Raw genomic sequence first — 26,796 nt, 5'->3', positions numbered from 1 at the left:
TCTCTCTCCCACACGCTCTCTCTCTTCCACAAACTCTCTCTCTCCACACTCTCTTTCTCTCCCGCTCTCTCTCTCTCTCTCTCCCACACTCTCTCTCTCCCACACTCTCTCTCGCTCTCCCACACTCTCTCTCTCCCACACTCTGTCTCTCTCTCCCACACTCTCTCTCTCTATCCCACACTCTCTCTCTCTCTCTCTCTCTCCCACACACTCTCTCTCTCCCACACACTTTCTCTCTCCCACTCTCTCTATCTCTCTCCACACACACTCTCTCTCTCTCTCTTTCTTCCACACTCTCTCTCTCCCACACTCTATCTCTCTCCACACTCTCTCTCTCTCCCACTCTCTCTCCCACACTCTCTCTCTCCCACACTCTCTCTCTCCTACACTCTCTCTCTCTCCCACACACTCTCTCTCTCTCCCACACACTCTCTCTCTCTCCCACACTCCCCTCTCTCTCCCACACTCCCCTCTCTCTCTCCCACACTCCCTCTCTCTCTCCTCACACCCTCTCTCCCACACTCTCTCTCTCTCTCTCTCTCCACTCTCTCTCTCTCTCCCACACGCTCTCTCTCTTCCACAAACTCTCTCTCTCCACACTCTCTTTCTCTCCCACTCTCTCTCTCTCTCTCTCCCACACTCTCTCTCTCCCACACTCTCTCTCTCCCACACTCTCTCTCTCCCACACTCTCTCTCGCTGCTCTCCCACACTCTCTCTCTCGCACTCTCTCTCTCTCTCTCCCACACTCTCTCTCTCTATCCCACACTCTCTTCTCTCTCTCTCTCCCACACACTCTCTCTCTCCCACACACTCTCTCTCTCCCACACTCTCTCTCCCACACTCTCTCTCTCTCCCACACTCTCTCTCCCTCTCCCCCACACTCTCTCTCTCCCACACTCTCTCTCTCCTCCCACTCTCTCTATCTCTCTCCCACACACACTCTCTCTCTCTCTCTTTCTCCACACTCTCTCTCTCCCACACTCTATCTCTCTCCCACACTCTCTCTCTCCCACACTCTCTCTCTCCCACTCTCTCTCCCACACTCTCTCTCTCCCACACTCTCTCTCTCTCCCACACTCCCCTCTCTCTCCACACTCCCCTCTCTCTCCACACTCCCCTCTCTCTCCCACACTCCCCTCTCTCTCTCCCACACCCCTCTCTCTCTCCCACACTCTCTCCCACACCTCTCTCTCTCTCTCTCCACTCTCTCTCTCTCTCCCACACGCTCTCTCTCTCCCACACACTCTCTCTCTCCCACACTCTCTTTCTCTCCACACTCTCTCTCTCTCCCACACTCTCTCTCTCCACACTCTCTCTCGCTCTCCCACACCTCTCTCACACTCTCTCTCCCACACTCTCTCTCTATCCCACACTCTCTCTCTCTCTCCCACACTCTCTCTCTCCCACACACTCTCTCTCTCCCCCCACACTCTCTCTCTCCCACACACTCTCTCTCTCTCTCCCACTCTCTCTATCTCTCTCCCACACACACTCTCTCTAACTCTCTTTCTCCCACACTCACTCTCTCTCTTCCACACTCTCACTCTCTCTCTCCCACACTCCCCTCTCTCTCTCTCTCACACTCCCCTCTCTCTCCCACACTCCCCTCTCTCTCTCCCACACTCCCCTCTCTCTCTCCAACACCCCCCTCTCTCTCTCCCACACTCTCTCCCACACTCTCTCTCTCTCTCCCACTCTCTCTCTCTCTCCCACACGCTCTCTCTCTCCCACACACTCTCTCTCCCACACTCTCTCTCTCTCCCACACTCTCTCTCTCCCACACTCTCTTTCTCTCTCCCACACTCTCTCTCTCTCCCACACTCTCTCTCTCTCCCACACTATCTCTCTCTCCCACACTCTCTCTCTCTATCCCACACTCTCTCTCTCCCACACTCTCTCTCTCCCACACTCTCTCTCTCTCACACTCTCTCTCTCCCACACTCTCTCTCTCCCACACTCTATCTCTCTCCCACACTCTCTCTCTCTCTCACTTTCTCTCTCTCTCCCACTCTCTCTCCCACACTCTCTCTCTCCCACACTCCCCTCTCTCTCCCACACTCCCCTCTCTCTCTCCCACACTCCCCTCTCTCTCTCCCACACCCCTCTCTCTCTCCCACACTCTCTCCCACACTCTCTCTCTCTCCCACTCTCTGTCTCTCTCCCACATGCTCTCTCTCTCCCACACACTCTCTCTCTCCCACACACTCTCTCTCTCTCTCCCACACTCTCTCTCTCTCCCACACTCTCTCTCTATCTCTCCCACACTCTCTCTCTATCTCTCCTACACTCTCTTTCTCTCTCCCACACTCTCTCTCTCACACTCTCTCTCGCTCTCCCACACTCTCTCTCTCCCACACTCTCTCTCTCTCTCCCACACTCTCTCTCTCTCTCTCCCACACTCTCTCTCTCTCTCTCCCACACTCTCTCCCACACTCTCTCTCTCTCTCCCACTCTCTATCTCTCTCCCACACACTCTCTCTCTCCCACACACTCTCTCTCTCTCCCACACTCTCTCTATCTCTCCCACACTCTCTTTCTCTCTCCCACACTCTCTCTCTCTCCCACACTCTCTCTCTCACACTCTCTCTCGCTCTCCCACACTCTCTCTCTCCCACACTCTCTCTCTCCCACACTCTCTCTCTCTCTCCCACACTCTCTCTCTCTATCCCACACTCTCTCTCTCTATCCCACACTCTCTCTCTCTCTCTCTCCCACACACTCTCTCTCTCCCACACACTCTCTCTCTCCCACTCTCTCTCTCTCCCACACTCTCTTTCTCTCCCACACTCTCTCTCCCACACTCTCTCTCTCTCCCACACTCTCTCTCCCTCTCCCCCACACTCTCTCTCTCCCACACACTTTCTCTCTCCCACTCTCTCTATCTCTCTCCCACACACACTCTCTCTCTCTCTCTTTCTTCCACACTCTCTCTCTCCCACACTCTATCTCTCTCCCACACTCTCTCTCTCTCCCACTCTCTCTCCCACACTCTCTCTCTCCCACACTCTCTCTCTCCCACACTCTCTCTCTCTCCCACACTCTCTCTCTCTCCCACACTCTCTCTCTCCCACACTCCCCTCTCTCTCCCACACTCCCCTCTCTCTCTCCCACACTCCCCTCTCTCTCTCCCACACTCTCTCTCTCCCACACTCTCTCTCTCCCACACTCTCTCTCTCCCACACTCTCTCTCTCCCACACTCTCTCTCTCTCCCACTCTCTCTCTCTCTCTCTCCCACACGCTCTCTCTCTCCCACACACTCTCTCTCTCTCCCACACTCTCTTTCTCTCCCACACTCTCTCTCTCTCTCCCACACTCTCTTTCTCTCTCCCACACTCCCCTCTCTCTCTCCCACACTCCCCTCTCTCTCTCCCACACCCCTCTCTCTCTCTCCCACACTCTCTCCCACACTCTCTCTCTCTCTCTCCCACACTCTCTCTCTCTATCCCACACACTCTCTCTCTCCCACACACTCTCTCTCTCCCACACACTCTCTCTCTCTCCCACACTCTCTCTCCCACACTCTCTCTCTCTCCCACACTCTCTCTCCCTCTCCCCCACACTCTCTCTCTCCCACACACTCTCTCTCTCTCTCCCACTCTCTCTATCTCTCTCCCACACACACTCTCTCTCTCTCTCTCTTTCTCCCACACTCACTCTCTCTCTCCCACACTCTCACTCTCTCTCTCTCACACTCTCTCTCTCACACTCTCGATCTGGATATCTTATTTACCCTATATATCTTAACTGCCCTATACTACATTGAAATAACCTATACTGCTTTCTTCCAGATCTGACTCAAGCTTCACACGGAAGACATCGGAATCCCCCCTAACCCAGAAGACAGGTAGGGAACACATCCCCTCCAATGTATAACATTGCGGGAATGAGGGTACCTGGACATTGGGGGACTGTGGATCAGGTAAGATCCCAGGCGGGATTGCTGCTTTAGATATTGTGAAGTGGGGACGTCCAGACACTGGTTAAGGGGTTCAGAAACTAGTCATTCACACCTGGCTTTTATTTCTAGATCCGAAATTTACACACACACACACACACATACACACACACACGTAACAAGGACTAATTGTAGTATAATGTAATACAATAAATACATTTATGTCAAAAACGACTGTTGTTCTGACTTGGAATTTATTAAATGTATTTTATTAATATATTTTATTTTAAAGCGGGGTTGGGGGCGGGACTAGGTTTGGGGGCGGGACTAGGGGCGGGGTTGGGGGCGGGACTAGGTGGCGAGTAGATTTTTTGGTTGGGAGAGTAGATTTTTGGGTGATTTGTCGAACACTGGTAATATGCATATATATATATATATATATATATATATATATTACCAGTGTTCGACAAATCACCCAAAAATCTACTCGCCCAACCAAAAAATCTACTCGCCACCTAGTCCCGCCCCCATATATATATATATATATTTATTTAATTATTTATATATTTATTTATTGTGGGGCTGTTGTGTGTGTATTTTTTTTATTGTGGGTAGCGGGGGTGGGCGAAGTGGGTATTAGCCCCAACGGTGGTTGTTTAGGGCTTGCGGGTGGGTAGCCGGAGTGCTTAACCCCTTCGTGACCGTAGCGGTAATTCCAATTCAGCAATATGCAGGCATTGTTACACAAAGCGATATTATCCATCGAAATCCCATCATTCGCCGTTTTCCGCATGAGATGACAAAGTTTTCTTTTCTGAGGAAAAACAAAAGTACAAGTTTTACTGTAATGGTCAGTCCCCTAAAGAAGTTCCCACAGTCAGCCCCAACAATAATTTTCTCAGGGGGCGTCTTCTGTTCACATGCGCATGCGCCTACCATCGATGTGATGACACGCATACAGTATGCGTTTCAAGAAGGTTCCAATGCGCATGCGCCTAGCTTTTCACCAATTGTGCAGTTTCTACTGTAGAAGCCGCTCAGCCAATGATATTGCGTACAGGAGAATCGCTTAACTTTTGAATCGCACTGATATTGATATTTTCAAAATAAAAAAAACGGAATAAAATACGGCAACATTACTCACCATAGAATTTCCCAATCAGCTGGCGCCGAGCCACTGCCAGTCCCGTATTCTTGATCATAAACGTCATTGACAGGTGACAGCGGGACTACTACACCTGTAGTCAGCTGATGAGGCTGGAAATCACTTAGGTACATGCAAGCTTGCTCGAAACTGTACGCGAAATCCGGCTCAGGCTGCAGGTATCCGGGCGTGGACAGACAGCAAGGGTTTTCACTGACTGTCGGACCGTTATTGGAAGCCGGTGCTGGTGCTGGCGCATCACTTGTCAGCGACTGACGTTTCTTACTTGGTTTTAACACGACCATTCAGCCTTTTGCCCTCTGCATGATCATAGATACGGGAAAAACCCGGTGATAAACACCAATATCCTCCAATAAAATCGAGATCAATACGAAAAAAACATGGATCGCTACATAACTTTTTCCTTATTGCACGCTTCCACACATGAGCATCATGGCGAAAATGTGTAAAAGTCACACTTTTCGATAAAATACTGATAAATTTGAACAACTGTTGCCATCTTATCATCTGTTGCATTAATCGCGGCCCATATTAAAAAATCGTACGTTCTGTCGGGTTTTTGGAACACGGGCTGCAGTTGAGCACTCAAGGCGGGACTCTGGACAATAACCAGAACAGAAACTGGTGCTTGTCTTTCTTTAATATGAAAAGCCTAAATTGATACATTATTGTAACCTCTTCCTTCAGTACCAAGGCCAATTTACAATAGACCACTGTGGTATCTTTTTAAACGAAACACCTGCAAGTCGACACATTACTGCAGCGCATGCGCATTACAATTCATGAATATCTGCCATCTGGCAGATACGCGAAGAATTGCAACCAATTAAATCCGAACCATTATCAATAAACACATCAACCGCGCATCAACCTCGGCTGTGAATGCAACATGAATGCGGTATAAATGCGGTCAGAATGCGGCATGAACGTGGTGAAGTGCGTGGCATTCGGAAAAAAATCCCGGAAATGTCGGAGAATACAAGGGGCCGCGGCTGTACTGTAACCTTTATGGGCAGTGAAATGGTTTCAAGTAATATCCGAGTAGGTGATAGGGACCTCTTTCTCTCCAAAAGAGAGAAATATTGGATTTTTACTCTCAAAATTTAATTTCCAGTGCGTTTAAACAACTTCATAGAGTTAACCCCTTTCTTAGATAAGTCCCTGCAAGTATATACAGGTATATTCTATAGGCCTCTTTTCATATATATCCATTGTATTTTTCATCTTCCAAATAATTCTAGTATTCTCGTTACTCATTTTCCACTTGTTCAACTTATGTGTGATGTGACATATTGTTACATTGAGTACAAATTGACACATGATATAATGTGATATTGAGCACAAATTGACATAATGTAATACAATGTGACACATAGATTTTATGTCCTAGATATTGAACTTATAAGCCTCATGTTTCTCTTTCTTGTCCCATTTTAGATGTTGCTATTACATAGTTACATAGTAGATGAGGTTGAAAAAAGACATACGTCCATCAAGTTCAACCTAGCTATATTTAGATAACAGATACTGTACTTTATCATATATCTATACTGACTTATTGATCCAGAGGAAAGCAAACAAAAAACCCAAGTGTTATATCATCCAATGATATCTCATAAGGGGAAAAATACATTCCTTCCTGACTCCAAGAATTGGCAATCGGATTAATACCTGGATCAACATTCTTCCCATGTTTACTTATTTGGTATATCCCTGTATACATTTCCTTTCTAAAAAGATGTCCAACATTTTTTTGAAAAAACGTATTTTATCTGCCATCAAAGTCTCCATGAGTAATGAATTCCAAAATTTCACTGCCCTTACTGTAAAGAACCCTTTCCTTTGTTGCTGGTGAAATCTCCTTTCCTCCAACCTAAAGGGAAACCCCCGAGTCCTTTGTACTCCCCTTCGGATGAATAGTTCTTTTGAAAGCTCCTTGTACTGTCCCTGAATATATTTGTATATAGTTATCATATCCCCTCTTATACAAGTCTTTTCTAATGTAAATAAATCTAATTTAGCTAGCCTCTCCTCATAAGTTATGTTGTCCATCCCCTTTATTCATTTGGTGGCTCTTCTCTGCACTCTATCTATTTCCAGAATGTCTATTCTAAGGAGTGGTGCCCAAAATGGTACTCCATATTCAAGGTTTTGTCTTACTAATGATTTGTAAATGGGCATAATTATGTTTACTTCCCTTCCATCCATTGCCTGTTTAATGCAATTAAATTAGATCTTGTTTTCCTTTGCAGCTACTGCATGTCTTTGGGCACTATTGCTAAGCCTGCTGTCTACAAGCACTCCTAAATCCTTCTCCATCAAGGATTCCCCCAATTTATCCCAATTTAATTTGTAAGTTGCCAGTTTATTCTTGCATCCCAAATGCATAACCTTACATTTATCTGTATTAAAACTCATCTGCCATTTACCTGCCCATGTTTCCAGTCTCTCCAAATTCTTCTGAAGAGAAATGACATCCTGCTCTGATTCTACAACCTTACACAATTTTGTATCAGCAAAGATGGATACTTTGCTCTTGATGCCAACCTCAAGGTCAATAATAAACAAGTTAAAAAGCAAGGGTCCCAGTACCGATCCCTGAGGTACCCCACTCACGACTTTAGCCCAACCTGAAAAAGTTCAATTTATGACAACCCTCTGTTGTCACTCCTCCAACCAGTTTTCAATCCAGGTTCATAAATTATTACTGTCCAATATTCTTTATTTTGTACACCAACCTCTTGTGTGGAACCGTATCAAAAGCTTTTGCAAAATCTAAGTAGACCACATCAACTGCATTACACTGGTCTACATTCCAACTTGCCTCCTCAAAGAAACAAATAAGGTTAGTTTGGCATGATCTATCCTTCATAAATCCATGCTGATTATTACTAATGAGTTTGTTTTCCATTAGGTATTCCTGAATATTATCCCGTATTAAACCTTCAAGTAGTTTTCCCACTATTGAAGTCAGGCTTACAGGTCTGTAATTCCCTGGTTTTGATCTACAGTAGTTCCCTTATTAAATACAGGCACCACATCTGCTTTATGCCAATCTTGTGGTACTGAGCCTGTGGAAATGGAGTCCTGGAAAATTTAATGGTTTGGCTATTACTGAACTTTACTCCTTGAGAACTCTTGGATGTATATCATCGGGCCAGGTGCCTTATTTACTTTCATTTTTTCAAGCCACGTATGAACTTCTTCCTCAGTTAACCAATTGTTCATTAATATGTCTTGTGGTGATGGGGTGTCTGGTGGTGGTAGCTCTGATGGTTGCAATGGTTGCGATGGTGCTGTGCTCCTGCAGTCTTCAATTGTAAAAAGGGGAGGGCAGTCAGCAAGTGGCGATAGCTGGTCCTAAGAAGAAAGTTGCAATAAAGAAGAGAATAAGGTGCTTGTGGTGGGTATTTTTGAGCATTATGATCAGCATTATGGGAACTTAGTAGGTAAGAAAATTATTTTCACTTATTTTTACTAATCTTTTAGCCATCTGTGCCATTACATTTAGGAATTCACATTGTTTATATGTATACATTATCATTCAGTGTTTTCAACCAGGATAGGATTCAAGCAATTGTAGAATAGTATTTAAAGATTTTATATTATTATTCATCATTTGTTTACTATATATTTTAATTTTTATAATGTTCATGTGTCATAGATATTATTTGTCAAACAGCATGTTAAACAAATGTTAGTAGCATTATCCCAATTTTTTACAACACATTTGAATTTAAGAGATTTACATGAACAACTTTATTTTGTTGTTTTTAAAGGCAGGACCACTTCACATGTGAGAAGGGGGTTATGGCAAAAGATTATAGTGTCTGTATCCGTCTGTGGAAATCAGGTCAGAACGTATGACAACTGCAGGAAGCGCTTTGATGATATACAAATAAAATTAAAATCAAAGTTGCAAAGTGCACGTTTGCATGCCTCGGGCACTGGAGGAGGACCTCCAGCACCCAATATAAGTCTGACACCATTGGAGGAGCAGCTACTGCACCGACACACTTTATTCGAGCAAATACCCGGTATGTACCTGGCAGATACCTGGAATGCGCCGCTCCTCACCTATGACAAGCCCCGTTTTATTTGCCTTCCCAGCCTGGGTTCATGCCTGGCTGATGGGCGGCTGATCTGTTAAATGATAATGATTAGGATTTAATAGGCTGCAATGCTTCGCGTGTCTACCAGATGGCATAAATTCATGAATTGTAATGCAGTATATATATATGTACTGTGCAGTATTGCAGCCAGCGGGAATAAAATGCTTCAATCCCTGCCGGAAAATAACTCAATGCACTCGGGCAGAAAACAGTCACAAACCTCAATACACCCGGGTATACCCGAATTCGTGGGACTAGCCGAGCTCGAATAAAGTGTGTCGCCAGTGTAAATGAGAAAATATTACCAATAATGCTTGAAGGGTTGCCTGGTGATAAGGATATTGGTGTATACGATCACCCGTTTCCCCAAGGACGATACTTTTACAGCAATATTTTATTCTTTCTTAATTGTGTGTTTGAAAAATTAAACATATATCATTAGTGTTTTTAATTTTGTGTGTGTCCTAACATTATTTTATAGTGTAGGTGAACAAAAAATACATAATAAATACTGTTTATGTATACTCCCAGAATAAAGTGTTTAACATAGTATTTGAAATGATAATTTTAATTGAATGCTAACCTTTCTACTAATTATTATATAAAGCTGCTGCTGATCTGTTAAACTTTCACATACAGTACAAAGTTTAACCACAATGTTTTTGTTAATTTAACAGGAATTATAATTTACTGTAAATATACTTAACAATATTAACACCTATCTTATCTCCAACTTATTTAGAGCAAACTGCATCTCCCTTAACAGAGCAGCTGACAGCACCAGGTTCAGAATTTGATACACCCATAATTAAAGGTGAGGCCCTAAAATTATAAATGTTATGTGTCAATTTAGATGCCACACCTCCACATTCAAATGAGCATAGGACAGTAGCAGATGTGAGTTACATATGCAGTTAGATAATAAAAGTTAAGATATATCATGTTGCAGTAACCTAAATGTAGTTATTTATTTGCTTAATATAAAGCATTTATTATGATAATTCCAAAATAATCCGTATTGTTAAGATTCATAATCAATAGTTATTGTTGACATTTTGACCAATTATTGATGCACAATTACCACCAAATCAACCTGCAACTGCACCTCCTGATTCTGGCAACCAAGAGAATTTGTCTGCAATCGAGCTAGAATATCGGTTACTGCAAAGCCAAATTACATAACGAACTGATGAGGGTTCAGGAAAGGATGGTATCTGAAATAAGCAGTATAAAAGATATATTACTACAAAATACTGTTGTGTTTCAAATTTTGAACAGAGTTATTCAATCAATAGTGTCAAGTTTCATATAACATCATCAGTTTCGTGCCTCTGCAAGACCTAGTGATGCAGGCATGAGTACTTCAGAAGAAATGGAAGCCTTTGATTGTCCTGTATTTTCCCCAGAGACATCTGTTGGCAAATCTCCAAGAACACCCGTTCAATTTTCATCGCCAAACATCACTGCACCATTGTCTGCCATTATTGAAGGCTCTACAGACACACCTGCAAAAAGTAGCACAAAGCAAAAATTACATCCTATATGTGCTGTTACTACATCTCTTCAAACTAAGAAACCTTGTGTACCACAGAATATTCTGCCCACACCACCCTTGCCACAGCAACCACAAAATGATGAAGACACAGAACAGAAGCCACAGGCCCAAAATCTTGAAGCCTATCTACAGCAGCCACAGCCACGGGCACAAATTGTTGAAACATATCTTAAGCAGCCATAGCCACGGGCACAAATTGTTGAAGCCTATCTACAGCAGCCACAGGCCCAAATTGTTGAAGCCTATCTACAGCAGCCACAGGCCCAAATTGCAAATTGGTGAAGCTTATTGACAGCAGCCACAGGCCCAAATTATTTAAGCTTATCGATAGCAGCCATAGGCCCAAATTGTTGAAGCCTTTAGACTGCAGCCACAGGCCCAAATTGTTGAAGCCTATAGACAGCAGCCACAGGCCCAAATTGTTGAAGCTTATTGACAGCAGCCACAGGCCCAAATTATTGACAGCAGCCAAAGGTCCAAATTGTTGAAGCCTTTAGACAGCAGCCACAGGCCCAAATTGTTGAAGCTTATCGACAGCAGCCATAGGCGCAAATTGTTAAAGCTTCCCAACCATAGCCACAGCCACAGCCACAAATTGTTGAAGCTTCCCAACAGCAGCCACAGCCTGAACTTGTTGAAGCTTCCAAACCACAGCCCCAAATTGTGGAAGCTTCCCAACAGCAGCCACAGTCCGAACTTGTTGAAGCTTCCCAACCACAGCCACAGCCCCAAATTGTTGAAACTTCCCAACAGCAACCTTGTTGAAGCTTCCCAACCACAGCCACAGCCCCAAATTGTTGAAGCTTCCCAACAGCAGCCACAGCCCGAACTTGTTGAAGCTTCCCAACCACAGCCACAGCCCCAAATTGTTGAAACTTCCCAACAGCAGCCACAGCCCAAACTTGTTGAAGCTTCCCAACAGCAGCCACAGCCCCAACTTGTTGAATCTTCCCAACCACAGCCACAGCCACAAAACATTCAAAGGCAACAATCGCAAAGATTGTCAGGGAGAAATGTACGTGCCCGAGGAGCACTTTCCAGAGAGACAAATACATCTAGGCCAGTAACTCGATCACAAAATGCAAAAAAATAAATACATTTTTTTATTAAAACATGAAATTCTTTGTTGGTGTTCTTTCTAACAATGATACACAAGCTTAAATTTTGTACCATTTTTTGACATTGAATGATACACTTTATTTTTTTTTAAATACATATATTAACAGAGATGTAATTCATTGTATTAGCAATGTCTAAACAAGTGCATTTTTGGTGACCATTTATTTTTGAAAAACATGTGATAAAATAAAAATAACATTACATATAGTTCATGTAAGGGGCATAAAATTATAAATTAATAAGTGCAAATATGTTAATGTAATAGCAAAAAACACTTACTGCTGCGGCCAAGTTTATTCGAGCATTTGCCCGTTCTTGGCCGCAGCAGTATCCTGGCGCGCGCCGGAGGGTGACGGGCGCGCGCCGAAGCAGCGGAAGAGCGCCCTCCGATCGGGGCGCTCTCCCTACCGCTGCCGGGTCCGCCGGGTCCCCCGGAACCCCCTGCCGCCGTCCCGCGATCGCGGGACACCAGGGCTCCCTCGGGGAGCCCTGGACGCGCGTGCAGGGGGCGCAGGCTCCCGATGACGCGTGACCGCGCGTCGGTGACGCGCGGCACGCCGAGGGGCGGCCACTAGCAAGCCGGGAAATCTCCCGGCTTGCGGTACCGGCCACACTTTAATAAAGTGTGTCGGTAGTGTATGTGCTTTCACTTTCATTTAAAGAACACAATTAGATTTGATTTCATATTTTAATGTTCTGGTTACGTTTTAATTAGATACTGTTTAAACAAATGTCAATATTTTTAAAAACATTACTAGCGTGTTGAAAAATACAATAAAAATTATTGACACATGTTGAAATTATGCTAAATAAAATTTTTGAAAATGTATAATCGAATGTCAATGTCTGTATGTGTGTATGTATACATTTAAACAAATATAATTATATATTTATATTCTATATTTATATTTTTCTAGGCAATTTTAGACTTTCATTATACAATGTGTGTATTTACATACTTCTTCATTCACACAATTATTTGTTTTAGTTTTTTTTAAACAAAAATCATGAACTTTGAATTTCCTTAATTACATTTAAACAATTGTTGATCCTTAATGTGTCGCAATGAAAACATTTATAAATGGTCAATGTTCACATCCACTTATTTCTAACACCTCTTTGTGGGAGACTAAAATACCTACAGAATTCCCTTTGTATTTTGACCTTCATAATTACGTAACATTGATAACAAGTAACAATTTTGTTGCTAAAGAAACATGCTTTCCTAAAATCATTTAAAACAAAGAACTCGAAGGTATTAGACATGGCAGGGGTTTCTTCTATGCTGACATGTCCAAATGAATCATTTCAATCAATGATATTTGAAGCTATTGAAAATCAGGAAGATTACAGAGCTATAGTCCGTGAAATTTATGAGTATATCTCACAGAAATACTCATACTACAAGGCATCAAATGAACCAAGTAAATGGAAAAATAACGTCAGACACAATTTAACCGTTAATGAATGTTTTAATTGAGTTATGCCACGTAAAGATCAGAAGTACTGCTGTTGGGAAGTTCTACAATCATTTAAAATTGTTTTGGAGCATGGCACATATCTGCTGAATAATAGCTTATTCAGTTATCCCTGTTATAATGGAAGTTCACAGAGTAGTGACTCTTCTCAAACACCAGCACATTGCCTCACTCAATATGTTTGGCACTATGGAGATCATTCTTAAGCAATCGTGCAAAATTACCCTGCACAATACCTGTCTGCAAGTCAGAACCTTCCCCAAGATGCGTACCTGAGACAGCCCATGACCTAGGCACAACCCGATGCGGTACAACCTAACGATGGCAATGAAATGTATATGCAGCAGGATGACATGATTGACTCAACCATGACAGAAGTGGATCTGTCTGCCTGTAACAATGGATACCAGCAAGGTCATGTTTGACTATTGAAATAAAGGTACATATAATGTTATATTCCTAAATTACATAAATGCTCTTAAATTGATTACATATGATAGCATCAGATGCATCATATATTTGATGCATGCGCTAAACTACACAAACAGACAAAGCACCCATAAAATATATATATACCTTCTTTGGTATTGACTTTTGTTTATTATGATCAGTTTGACTTGATGCGGTATTCTATTTCTGTGTTGTGAATATATATATGCATTTATGTTTTGTTAATTAATAAGTTATTTTATACGTGGAGGAGTACAAAGCCCATTCAAACATATATATATATATATATATATATATATATATATATATATATGTATATATATGTATATATATATATATATATATATATATATGTATATATATATGTTTGAATGGGCTTTGTACTCCTCCACGTATAAAATAACTTATTAATTAACAAAACATAAATGCATTAATAATACTGTAATAGTGACAAGTGATTATCTACATGATATATATTTCATTTCACATGCAATCGATGAGTAACAATTCAGCATGTAATAATATAAATAGCGCGTCTTCATGTGATGTGACTACGTGGTCATATGATGAGTCTCACTTTGCACTATGCAAATCTACATTAATACGCCCAGCTAATGTGCGCACGCAACATAGCTTGCGAACACACAATAGGTCCGCCGTGAAATATGTTCAGAGCTACATAAAAGCTAAACATTATTTACAAACACATATTAAAAGGTTCATTTGGTCACATCGCACTGATCCCTAAGGCTTCGTCCAGGGTGGCGCTGAACAAGCAGGTGCGCTCACGCTGGCCACGATGAAACACATTGCGGCAATGTGTGTGGCCAGCGTGAGCCAGCGCCTGCGCCGCTCGGCGCTTAGAGCAAGCAAATTTGATTTTGCTGCTCGCAAACGTGTCACGTAGCGGTTCGCCTAATGGGGGCGAATCAGCTCCGTGACGTCATGGCCGTGCCACAAGCGAGCGCGCGCCTAGCCATCCACGAATTGCCCAGCCAAGCAGGGCGCAGCGCACGAGCACCAGCACGCCCATTCCCTACCTGGCCGCAGCCTAAGCATATGAATAGCGTCTGCATGAAAGGAAAAAATTCTAAATACATAATATTGAAGCACACGCAACATTAATCCAGCATATTGATATTCTTACTACATTTGCATAATTTTTTAATTATATTTCTGATATTTATTTTCCAGATTGACTGTACCAACATATGAATTGGCGTGTCAAAAATAACAACTAGCAATCATTCTTGTCAAAACAATGAAAACACTGTTTTTACAGTGATGATTATTTCCTTTAGTGCTAAATGTATTAAGAATCACACACAATCAACGTAATTATTAATAGTTAAATATGTAGTCATAGTTATTTAGAAATATATACTGTATGCATACTTAATAATGCTAATAGGTTTTAATGTGTCATATGAGATTAAGCTTTTACAAATAATCATTGTACAAATTCTCGAAATATGTATATCCAATAAATGAAAGTTAATGTTTAATTTGCTTTAATTACAATAACAATCAAAACTAACATTCATATGTGTAACGATCATGTAAGCTATAAAAACAATTTTAACTATCCTAAAAAGAATTTGAGTTTAGACAATTTTCTGTACAGTATAACATTGTTGTCCTGGAACAGGATTATTTAATTTCTGGTGTCATTTTGCAGCTCATAGGATTTATGTCTCCCTAGTTCAGCTGCCTGTAATTTCCCCTGTCCCAGCAGCTTGCTGCATGTGTAAGGCAACATTATTGATACATATGCTCTTACACAGCCCTAGTCAGTGTTGGTTGCCTTAGCAACCTCCTATTCTCCTAAACTGAGAGTGGGCTATTCCAACCCCCCTTGTCTCTGTTCACAGTTAGTCTGATCCTGAGACTATTCCTGTTTCCCAGATTCCTTTACACTTCCTTTCTAGCTGGCTGAGCAAGTACATCTCACGTTATTCACCTCCTGGAAAGTATCACAATTTTTTACCTTCCCCTACTATCAAGCACCCTCACTATAGAGAAGCCCTCTATCACTACACTATCATCTACAAGTGCCTTTGTGTCTATGCTTTCCCCAATAAAGTGAAGAAAAGACAAAGAACTTGTTGTGCTTGTAAAAGGAACGAGTTATGCTATCTGGCCATACTTTACCCAGCGTATACCCTATGGCTCCAGAATAATTGTATATCATACATACCACTAATGATATTTTATTGTTGAGGAAAGGATGCCAAGTTGAGCGATCATTTCCATACGAAAATTACAATATTATATGTATGTATTTTAATATGAATTTACATTATATGTCAAAAATTAAGGACAGTTAATTTGTCAGCCTTAATACATTGTTGAATAAAGTGTGATTGTACACATAAACAACAAAATGTGTCTCTGGGGCCTACTGTATGCAGAAAGGTCCGAAAAATTGCATTCGCCAGGGTTTCAATTCGCCAGGTTTTTGGCGTGTTAACCTCGCTGTATGCAGGAAGGGCTGAATCTGTGGCGAATGAATTAGCCACCACCATTTGATAAAATGGCTAGTAACCGGTGGCGAGACGGCTGCCTGGCGAGAAGCTGCCGAGAAGCCGTCCCCTGGCGAGTTGTGTTTGCAGCAGAGAGAGATCCGCTGCTCTCTCTGCGCAAACATCGGCACATTATAAATTATTTAAAATACATTTTTATTCATAATGTACATGTGCAGGGGGTCTCCGGAGCTGAACCGCATTGGTTTCAGGTCCAGGGACCCCCTGCTTCCCGAGATACAGGTCCCTTTTTGAGGTGCCGGTATCCCTCTGCATTTAAAGGTCCCGATCACGTGACCGCGGAATGTAAACAAAGCAGAGGGATACTGGCACCCCCTAAAGGGGCCTGTATCTCGGGAAGCAGGGGGTCCCCGGACCTAAAACCAAAGCGCTTCAGCTCCGGAGACCCTCTGCACATCTACACTATGACTAAAACACACATATCATTAAACACTCGTTCCTTACCTTTGCGGCTATGTGCTACGGTAATGAAGCAGCATGAATGTATTTTTAATAATAGTGTACTGTGAGCAGGGGGTCTCTGAGCCACAAATCAATGTGGTTCATCTCAGGGGACCCCCTGCTCCCGCACAATATTATTAAAATACAGAAATGCTGCTTCATTACCATAGCATATAGCTGCTAAGGCAATGAAGGGTTAAGGCAGAATTGCATGTTTATTGGGGACAATTGCCCCCAATAAACATTGCAATAAACAACATACACCCCCTGTGTATTTAAAATACATAAACAACAATAAATACATTAAATACATATAGCACTTACACATTACCGGTTGCCACGATGAAGGCCATCCTCATCTTCATCCTGCCCATGTCCCCTCCGCTGCTGCAAAACAGACACAAGAATGAAAACATCCAAAGTAATGTCCCCTAACCCCTTAATCACCATAGCGGTTATTAACCGCTACAGTCATTAAGGGGTTAACCCACCCTCACCCCCCACTCGGGACACCTACATACCCTCCCACACTAACCCCCCACCCCGTGAGGCCTAACCAGCCTCACTCACTACCCACAAGGGAGGCCTACCCACATACCGTTGGGGAACCCCCCCCCCAGTACCCACAATAAAAACAATATACTGACCCACAATAAACTTCATTCTATTTATTAAATACATTACCCACCCCCTGTGCCCCCCCATTATTACAAGATTTATCCTTTTACAAACAGGGTTCATAACACAGCCCCACGCGAGTCCCCGGTGGGTTGGTGGGGCACCTGACAGACCTACAGTGTACCAGCAGCCCTTTTAAAACAGGTTCTGGAGGCCTGTTGGTGGGTCCCGCCAAGTGCCATGGCCCCCAGGTGGTCTCCTTGGGTCACCATGGGCCACAATTGGGTCCCCACGGTAGGCCCAAGGATGTCTGGGAGCAGACCCACAGGTGTCTGCAAGGCCTCGGGTGGTTCCCAAAGGGGTCTGGGGAACTCACGAGTGCTCACTACGGGTCCGCGGTGCCCCCACGGATGTGGTACCACCGTTTCATCCCCGCTCCTATGGGTCGGTGGTGCCCCCACGGATGTTGGACCACCGCTTCATCCTCCCAGACTACAGGTCCGCGGTGCCCCCACAGATGTGAGGTCACCACTTCATCCCCGCATGTGTCACCCGTGGAACCAACAGCCTGATACCCGTGAGATACCCGAGGAGACCACAGGTGGTCTCCATAGGTCTCACGCAGAACCACGGAACAAACCCTGAATGTAAAAAAAATAAACCTGGCCTATACATTCAATACATACACCCCCCCCCCCCCAACACCTACAGTACAATAATGTGCAAAATAACTATTATCCAGATAGGGATAATAGATTATTTGCCCATTATTAAAAACATTAACTAGCATAATCAAATAAATAAAGTGCTACTGACCTCATCAATAAGAAATTTCCGTCGCCAGCAACATCCTTGTCTTGCCCACAAAAAACATAGCCAATACAAAGCCAAATACATTGCAATTACATTCAGATATCAATTAACCCCTTAAACACCGTATCGGATAATAACCGCAAAGGTAATTAAGGGGTTAAGCCACACTGACCCAAGGAGACCACCTGGGGGCCATGGCGCTTGGCGAGATCCACCAACAGGCCTCCAGAACCTGTTTGAAAAGGGCTTCTGGTACCCTGTAGGTCTGTCAGGTGCCCTGCCAGCCCACCGGGGACTCGAGTGGGGCTGTGTTATGAACCCTGTTTGTAAAAGGATAAATCTTGTATTTATGGGGGGCACAGGGGGTGGGTAATGTATTTAATAAATAGAATGAAGTTTATTGTGGGTCAGTGTACTGTTTTTATTGTGGGTACTGGGGGGTAGGTTCCCCAACGGTATGTGGGTAGGCCTCCCTTGTGGGTAGTGGGTGAGGGTGGTTAGGCCTCACAGGGTGGGGGGTTAGTAGCAGCAGCGGAGGGGACATGGGCAGGATGAAGAGGAGGATGGCCTTCATCGTGGCAGCCGGACATGGGTGAGTACTATATGTATTTAATGTATTTATTGCTGTTTATGTATTTAAAATGGGCACATTCACTATTATCCCTTTGTGGATAATAGTAATTGTGGCCAGTACTATATGTGTTAAGAGGGAGGGTTATTTCTTTCAAAGTATGTATGTGTTTATTCATTAATTTGGGGGGGGCACATAATTGGTACTGCAGGCCTGCGAGTAATACCCGAGGGCCCCCGCCAGCCTATAGTATCATTGATGTGCATATATGTATATGTTAGGGGTTATAGGGGTTGTTGTTATATATATATATATATATATATATATATTTATATATTTATATTCATGTATTTATTTATTTAGATTTATTTATTTATTGTGGGGCTGCTGTGTTTGTTTTCTTTTTATTGTGGGTAGCGGGGGTGGGTGAAGGGGGTATTAGCCCTAACGGTGGTGTAGGGCTTGCGGGGGGGTAGCGGGAGGGGTTAACCCCTTCATGACCCTAGCGGTATTAACTGCGACTGTCGTGAAGGGGTTAAATGCACCCGCAACCCCCCCGCAAGCCCTAAACTCATAACACTGGCCAAATACCCCCTTCACCAACACCCGCTACCCACAATAAAGCTGGCACGGTGGGTTAACCCCTTCATTGCCTTAGCGGTTAGCCGCTAAGGTAATGAAGTGGGCTGTACATGCATTTTTCCTGCCTCGGATGCATGCCGGCGGCCTTCGGTGCTGATATTCCTGGATATCAGCTCAGGAGCCCCCCAGCATCAATCCGAGCCAGGAAAAGGGTCTGATTTATTTTTTATTTCCCCTATCGCCACTCAGCTCCAGCTTTTTGCCAACTTTTGTTGGCGGAGCGATTTGGAGAAAATCTCTCCATTTTATTGGCGCAATCAGCGGCGAGATGCTGATCGGGGCTACGTGAATACGGCGGGTTTTAAAACTGGAGAGATATTGCTTCTCACCACCCGCTCGGCGAGTTTTTTTTCCAAGAAAAAAAAACTGGCGGATTTTCCTCATCTCGCCAGTTTTTCGCCAGTTACTAAATTGCTATAGGCATTTTTGGCTAAAACCTGGCGAGATTCGGCTTCTCGCAGATCTCTGCATAGGCCCCTCTATCTCAGATATAGATATGTTTACAATGAAATTAAACTCAACATTACTCTAATACAATACAATACATTAACTGTTATATATGTAACCATACCATAAATAATATATATTTTTTGGCTTATTAGATGAGGACTCGTTACATACGGATAACAATCGAAATTATTATAAAATTATTAATGTTCTATATTATTACTTTTATCAATTTCTCAATCCTATAACTTCTTTGTTCAAAAGAAAACTTTTTTTAACATAATGTTAAATATCAAGAAAGATAATAAATGTCAACATGACATATGTAAACTACGTTAATAAGAAGCATATCAAAATACAAGCAAATATTCCACATATTGTGCTAGGCAAGTGATGGTGTTAAAAATTGGTGCTGTGTGATATAGTGCATGTGCGTTCCGAGTGTTCCATTCGCGCATGTGCATGAGTTTAATGTTAAAACGTATCATGCGTACGCGTCAACAAATATGTTTGTAACAATTCTACACAGTGTCCCCATCCTCCCCCTCCCCCCAAAGAGCATGGACACACAAGACTAATGGACTGTGGCAACGCTAAAAATGTTGAATTAACATATTTAAAGCACTTCAAGTAATCTGTAAATACCTGTAAGCTTCTAAGCCCGGGTTCATCGTCATCTCCTTTTTTTTGTGGCCAATAATAATGAAGCCATTTCTGCTAGAGAAAGGATATGCATGTTTTGTTATCTCTGTTCGTTATAATGTATCTAATTGTCACATACATATGTTAATATTTCATCCAAACATTTTCTTTAGATATTAACACAGATTACATAATGTTAAACAAAATAGATTTAATGTTAAACTTTATGTGCATCAAGATGTGCATAGAGATGTCTTCAATGAGGATTAGTTTAATATGAATGAAAATTAAGAAACACCAAATTGTAATGCATACACAACACAAAAATGAACATAACATTTGTACATGCTCAACATAGTCATTTCATGCACACATGTTACACATGTTATTACATGTTTTTATACAAGATCGTTGAGCTTTATATACCTTAGCCGGATTGGTTTGTACACTTGGGCAAGGAAGTTGCTTACAGGCACCCCTATCCTAAGATATTAATATTTATAAAATGTCATTGTAATAAACATGAATGAATGTATATATTCATGTTGACATTTACATTGTTACTTACCTGAAAAATAGTTGCTTATCACATTCAGACGTGTCTCCACCCCACTGGCTGTTTGCTCCTGATCCCCTGCAGCATGGACAGAAGAGTTCTCCTCCAGACCCCACTGTATGTCGCCTTGAAGATTATGACGCAATGCAATATTGTGCAGAATGCAGCAACAAATCACCATGTCAGACACCTTTTTAGGCCTGTGCTGTAGGGTACCACCTGAGTGATCCAGACATCTAAACTGACTTTTCAACAGTCCAAATGTCCTCTCTATAACCGACCTAGCGGAAATGTGTGCCACATTATATCTTTCCGCTGCAGTGGTTTGAGGGTTAGCCAGTGGGGTTAAGAGCCACGGTCTGATCCCATATTCTGAGTCACCTATAATACATCATATTCAAAGACTTAAAAAACAAAGTACCATGTAATAATATTTCAACTTATATATTGTTATTGACTCAATAGTTCTATGATGTCAAACATATTGTATATCTAACTTATGAGGTTCTTCCCTGCAGACTACGGATCCGCGGTGCCCCCACAGATGTGGGGCCACCGGTTCTTCCCCGCAGGTGTCCCCCGTGGACCACGCAGCCTGATACCCGTGAGAAGCCCGAGGATACCGCAGGTGGTCTCCAGAGGTCTCTCGCAGAACCCAAAGGAACAAACCCTGTATGTTAAAATAATAAACCTGACCTATACATTAAATACATCAACCCCCCCCCAACACATACAGTACAATAATGTGCAAAATAACTATTATCCAGATAGGGAAAATAGATTATCTGCCCATTATTAAACACATTAAGTACATAATAACATAAATAAAGTTCTACTGACCTCATCAATAAGAAGCCCCCGTCGCCAGCAAAATCCTTGTCCTCCGTTGCCAACAAAATACATAGCCAATACATTGCAATTACATTCAGATATCAATTAACCCCTTAATCACCTTATCGGATAATAACCGCAAAGGTAATTAAGGGGTTAAGCCTCCCTGGCCTGATACCCCATTCATTTATACAGTGGCTTCATCATGCAACTATATACTGTATATATATATATATATATATATATATATATATATATATATATATATATTTATATATATATATATATATATATATATATATATATATATATATATATATATACACACATTATGAACCAATATACAAATAAATGTGTAAGGGTTAACAAAACATGCTCTAATAAAAATACCACTTCTCCATATCATCCACAGTCAAATAAAATCCTATTTCCTAAACAAATCAAATGTCATCTTCCAATTTAAAGCCTCAAATGCCAATCAAAACATAGCATTAACATTGTATACATAATGCATACAATCTATGCACCATGTACACTCTTCAAATCAATGTTAACAATACAGTATTCCAAACAAAATACCATGAAATACAAACAAGTATACTATTAAATCAAAGCAAGTCACCATAAATCAATTAGCATTCATTAATCACATCCCAAAACAATTACAATTCCATCCATACCAATTACACAATTAACTATTGCAATCGTTAAACAGAACAAGTTACTATCAGACAAAATAAAAGTACACCAAAAAAACAATATACAAAAGAAAGCCTCACCATGACCTAAAGTACACCATACAAGACCAAAAATTACATCTATCTAATTCGAAAACACATTACACACACATTTATGCATAGCAGCATAGCCAAAATCATTTTAAATAATGCAAAACAAGCTTTTCCAACAAAATAATTTCTTACCCTGTATGTATATATCGAGCTACACATACATGCATACATACCTACATACAGTAGCAAGAAATGATGTTCCAAAAAATAAAAATAAAGCACTTTTAAAAAAACACATAAATATGTACAAATTAAAAAAAAAAACATTTCTTTTGTTCACTTACCATTACTTGACCCACTCGCCGACTCCCGTTGAACAGCTTACTCTCGAACCAATCCACGCACAGGAACCCATAAAATAATAAACCATAAAATAATAAACCTTAAAATAATAAACCAAAACAATCCACTGGTCTTCTATTTGTTATCCATCTTAATCTGTATTCTTCTTTCTTGTATCTTCTTCCGCTCTCTTCTGAGGTCTTCTTGTCTTCTTCGGCCACGCCCTGGTCTTCTTTCTGCTGTAGGAGGTCTTTCCTCCTCGGCGTCTGCCTTCAAAATGAGACGACATAGGCTTTTATAGGCCTATGACGTCACATTTTCGTCATATGGTTCCCACGGCCCTGATTGGGCTATGAAAACCATGTGATTTGGGGGAAATTTTTTAATTTTGATGACGTCATTTAAAGGCAATGAAAGCACCGCCAATCAGAATGGCTGAGCGAGCTTCAATTGCCTTTAAGATGATGTCATGAAAAGAAAGATGGCCGGCCTCACATGGTACGGTAGCCAATCAGAGCATGGGAAATACATCCCAAACAAACACCAAAGGCCAAATACCCCCTTAACCCCCCCCCCCCCACGCTACCCACAATAAACCTGGTATGGCTGGTTAACCACTTCATTGCCTTAGCGGTTAGCCACTAAGGTAATGAAGTGGGCTTTAAATGCATTTTTCCTGCCTCGGATGCATGCCGGGGGGCTCCGGTGCTGGTATTAATGGTATCAGCTCCGGAGACCCCCAGCATAAATCCCAGGCAGGAAAAAGGCCTGATTTTTTCTATGTGCCGATCTGCCGCTCATCCGCAGCCTCTCACCAGCAACTTGCCTACTTTTTGTGGCGTAACAGATTGCCGTGAAAAACGCCATTCTAGAGTGGCGCAAAGCTACTCACCACTACTAGAATTGAGCGTGGTTGAAAAAGTGCCTTTTCGCCGCGCCGATATCGGAAAAAAAAACCCGCCAAACACCTTGGCGTTTTTTTTATTTTCACCAAGTTTTCGCCCCTTACTGAATAGGGGTATGCATTTTTGGCGGAAAACGGGCGAGAAGTGCCTTTCTGCCGCTTACTGCATGACCCCCATAGTGTGATACTGCTACAAATTTCATAAAAACTTTTAAGACAGACAATAAGAATCGCACCCACGAATTCCCTCGTCTTTGAACTTCAGTTGATATAACCGCTAGTCCCACAGGGAACAGGGCTGAGGTCTCTGGAGATCTGGCGTGGTGGTGCTCACATCTCGCGTGCTCCTAGAAGCCTTTAGGCGTTTGCTTCCTTCGTCGCATTCTAGACATGCCATGATGACATCCTGAATTTCACATTGCAAACAATAAAAAAAAATCATTTTGGTAGATATCCTATAGTAGTGGGCAGTCAGACTTCTTCTTCTCAAACTGCAATTGTCAATGTTTATGCCCTTAACGAAAACCAGAGACAATTATTCTAAACTACAGCAGAGACTGCGACTATTCTAAAACAAACAAGTGGAAATGCCTTAAACTTGCCTTAAACTAGCCAGGTTACACCCAGCACATACCCAAAATGTAACCGGGCTAGTTTAAGGCAAGCTTTAGAATACTCGGGGTCTCGTCTGTATAATTAAAAAAAATGAGGGTCTTCAACAAGGGATGTTGATCCTTGGAGGCGAATTAAATGCTGTCAACACCTAATTTAACATACATTTTCAAAAACACAATCTAAATGCCTGAATGATCTGGCTAATTGTTTGTGCTTGGTTGAGTGCACCCTTGGGTCTATGATTATGTCCCTTGAGATATCCGATGCAGTTAAGTCTCTAAAGGGTGGCAAGACTCCTGATCCAAATGGATTTTCCAACCATTATATTTACAAAAAAATTGCTAAAGTCCTCATCCCCCAGTTTACCATACATTTCAATAATCGCTTTGAAGTCCAAGTCCACCCTTGTTCGATGCTGCAAACATTAATAGCAGTAGTCCCCAAGGACGGTAAAGACCACCTGAACTGCTCCAACTAAAGACCAATATCCTTACTAATCACGGATATCATATTATATGCCAAAAGTATTGCAAATAGACTCAACCCAATTATAGATTACCTAAGGTGATCCATCTGACCAACTGGGTTTTATAAAAAAAGAGACAAGCATTAGATACACTAGTCATATTATCAATCTCACACACAGCCCACCATTCAAAATCCCCAGCCTTCCTATTATTTGTAGATGCCGAAAAAGGCTTTTGACCGCCTTATTTTGAAATTCATGTTTCCCACCCTGAAGACATTGGGGTTCAATACGAAAATTCTAGAAAGTATCAAGATTATATGTAGCTTACCCTCAGCCATGGTCAAGGCTAATGCCATAAACACTTCTCTGTATCCCATTTCTAATTGAACTCACCAAGCTTGCCCCTGTCCCCTCTCCTGTTTACCATATACTGTATATTGAACCACTAGCAAGTTTAATTGGGAATAATCCCAATATCGTATTTACTTGGGGAAGAAAGAACCCTGTTGTTGCTGCATCAGAGCGCTATTGCAGCAACAACGGGATTCTTTCTTCCCCAAGTAAATACGAATAACCTAGTCCCGGCTAGTTCCACCCTTACATTTGGGTCCAAATAAATCACTGTGAGGATTTGTCATTCCGGAGGTTCTGTCCCCTTAACCCTCACCTGTTGTCCGGCTATAGCAACACTCAAAGAGGGCAAGTCAGCGGTGGTTCACATGCGCGGCGCGTGGGCAATATGCGGGGTGCGTCTGTCTCCGCGGTTCCTGTGTCCAGGGTGAGCGCTCCCCCCGGCGGCATCGACGCATGACGCATGCACGGTTCACATTCTCCTCATCATCCTGTGGTCTTCGTCCCCTGACTCCACCCCCGCGCTCTGATGTCGAAGTTACGCTGCACAGCGGTCGCACATGTTCCTCCCTTCTCCCCTTGGGTCCCGTCTCTGGTCTCTGCCCCGCACTGACACGTGTGCCATGGCGCGCACGAGTGGCGTGCGACCGGGTCGCCAGCATGATGCGCCGGGTTACACGGGGCACGCACACTCTCTAATCGCTCTCCACCCCCACTCCTAATCGGCTGCACAATAGGACACACCTGCACAATCCAGCAGCCTATCAGTGAGGGCACCTCCACTTCCTGGTTGCCTCCCATTGGAGGGAGGTTCTATTTATACCCTGTCTGAACTCTCATTCGTTGCCGAGCATAACTTCTGTTTTGTGACGCTGCATCTCACTGCATCCTGCCTTGTCTGCCTCTTACCTTGTTGCTTGACCCTGTCTTGGACTTGGAACCTTGTGATATTCTCCTGAACTGACTGTGGCTTTGGAATACGACGATCCTGCTCTCTCCTGCACTGACCCTGGCTTTGGCTTTACGACGACTCTACTCTCTCCAATTCTGCCCCCTGCTACTTACCCCAACGATCCGCTACTCTCTGCTCCTAGACCCAGCAAGTATCACGTTTATGCTGCCCTCTATAACCCCGACCCGGCTTGCAAGACTATCCTACACTCTTGACGCACCCTAGCGGTTGTGGTCGATGTTCTATACCAATTCCTACCTCAGCCCCGTAGTCGCGCCTCATTTGTTGTGAGCTACGCGTTACAGTATGCTCGGCCAAACAAACTTCGAACATGCTGAGGTAGGAAGAGTCCTGAGCAAGCACGCCAACGTCCTTTCTAGCCTTGAAAACAAATTTGAATCTAGTGACCAACACCTGAGAACCCTCCAGGAGGACTTTATGACCCTGTCGCTCTGACTTCAAGGGCCACACACGGACCCCTCACAGTTTGGCACTAGTACCATGGTCATGACTTCCTTTCTGTCTGAACACCGGCTACCCACGCCCAAACGG

Source organism: Ascaphus truei, chromosome 5 (genome assembly GCF_040206685.1).
Source record: "Ascaphus truei isolate aAscTru1 chromosome 5, aAscTru1.hap1, whole genome shotgun sequence".
In the NCBI taxonomy this organism is placed as follows: domain Eukaryota; kingdom Metazoa; phylum Chordata; class Amphibia; order Anura; family Ascaphidae; genus Ascaphus; species Ascaphus truei.
This window is presented reverse-complemented; position numbering follows the sequence as displayed.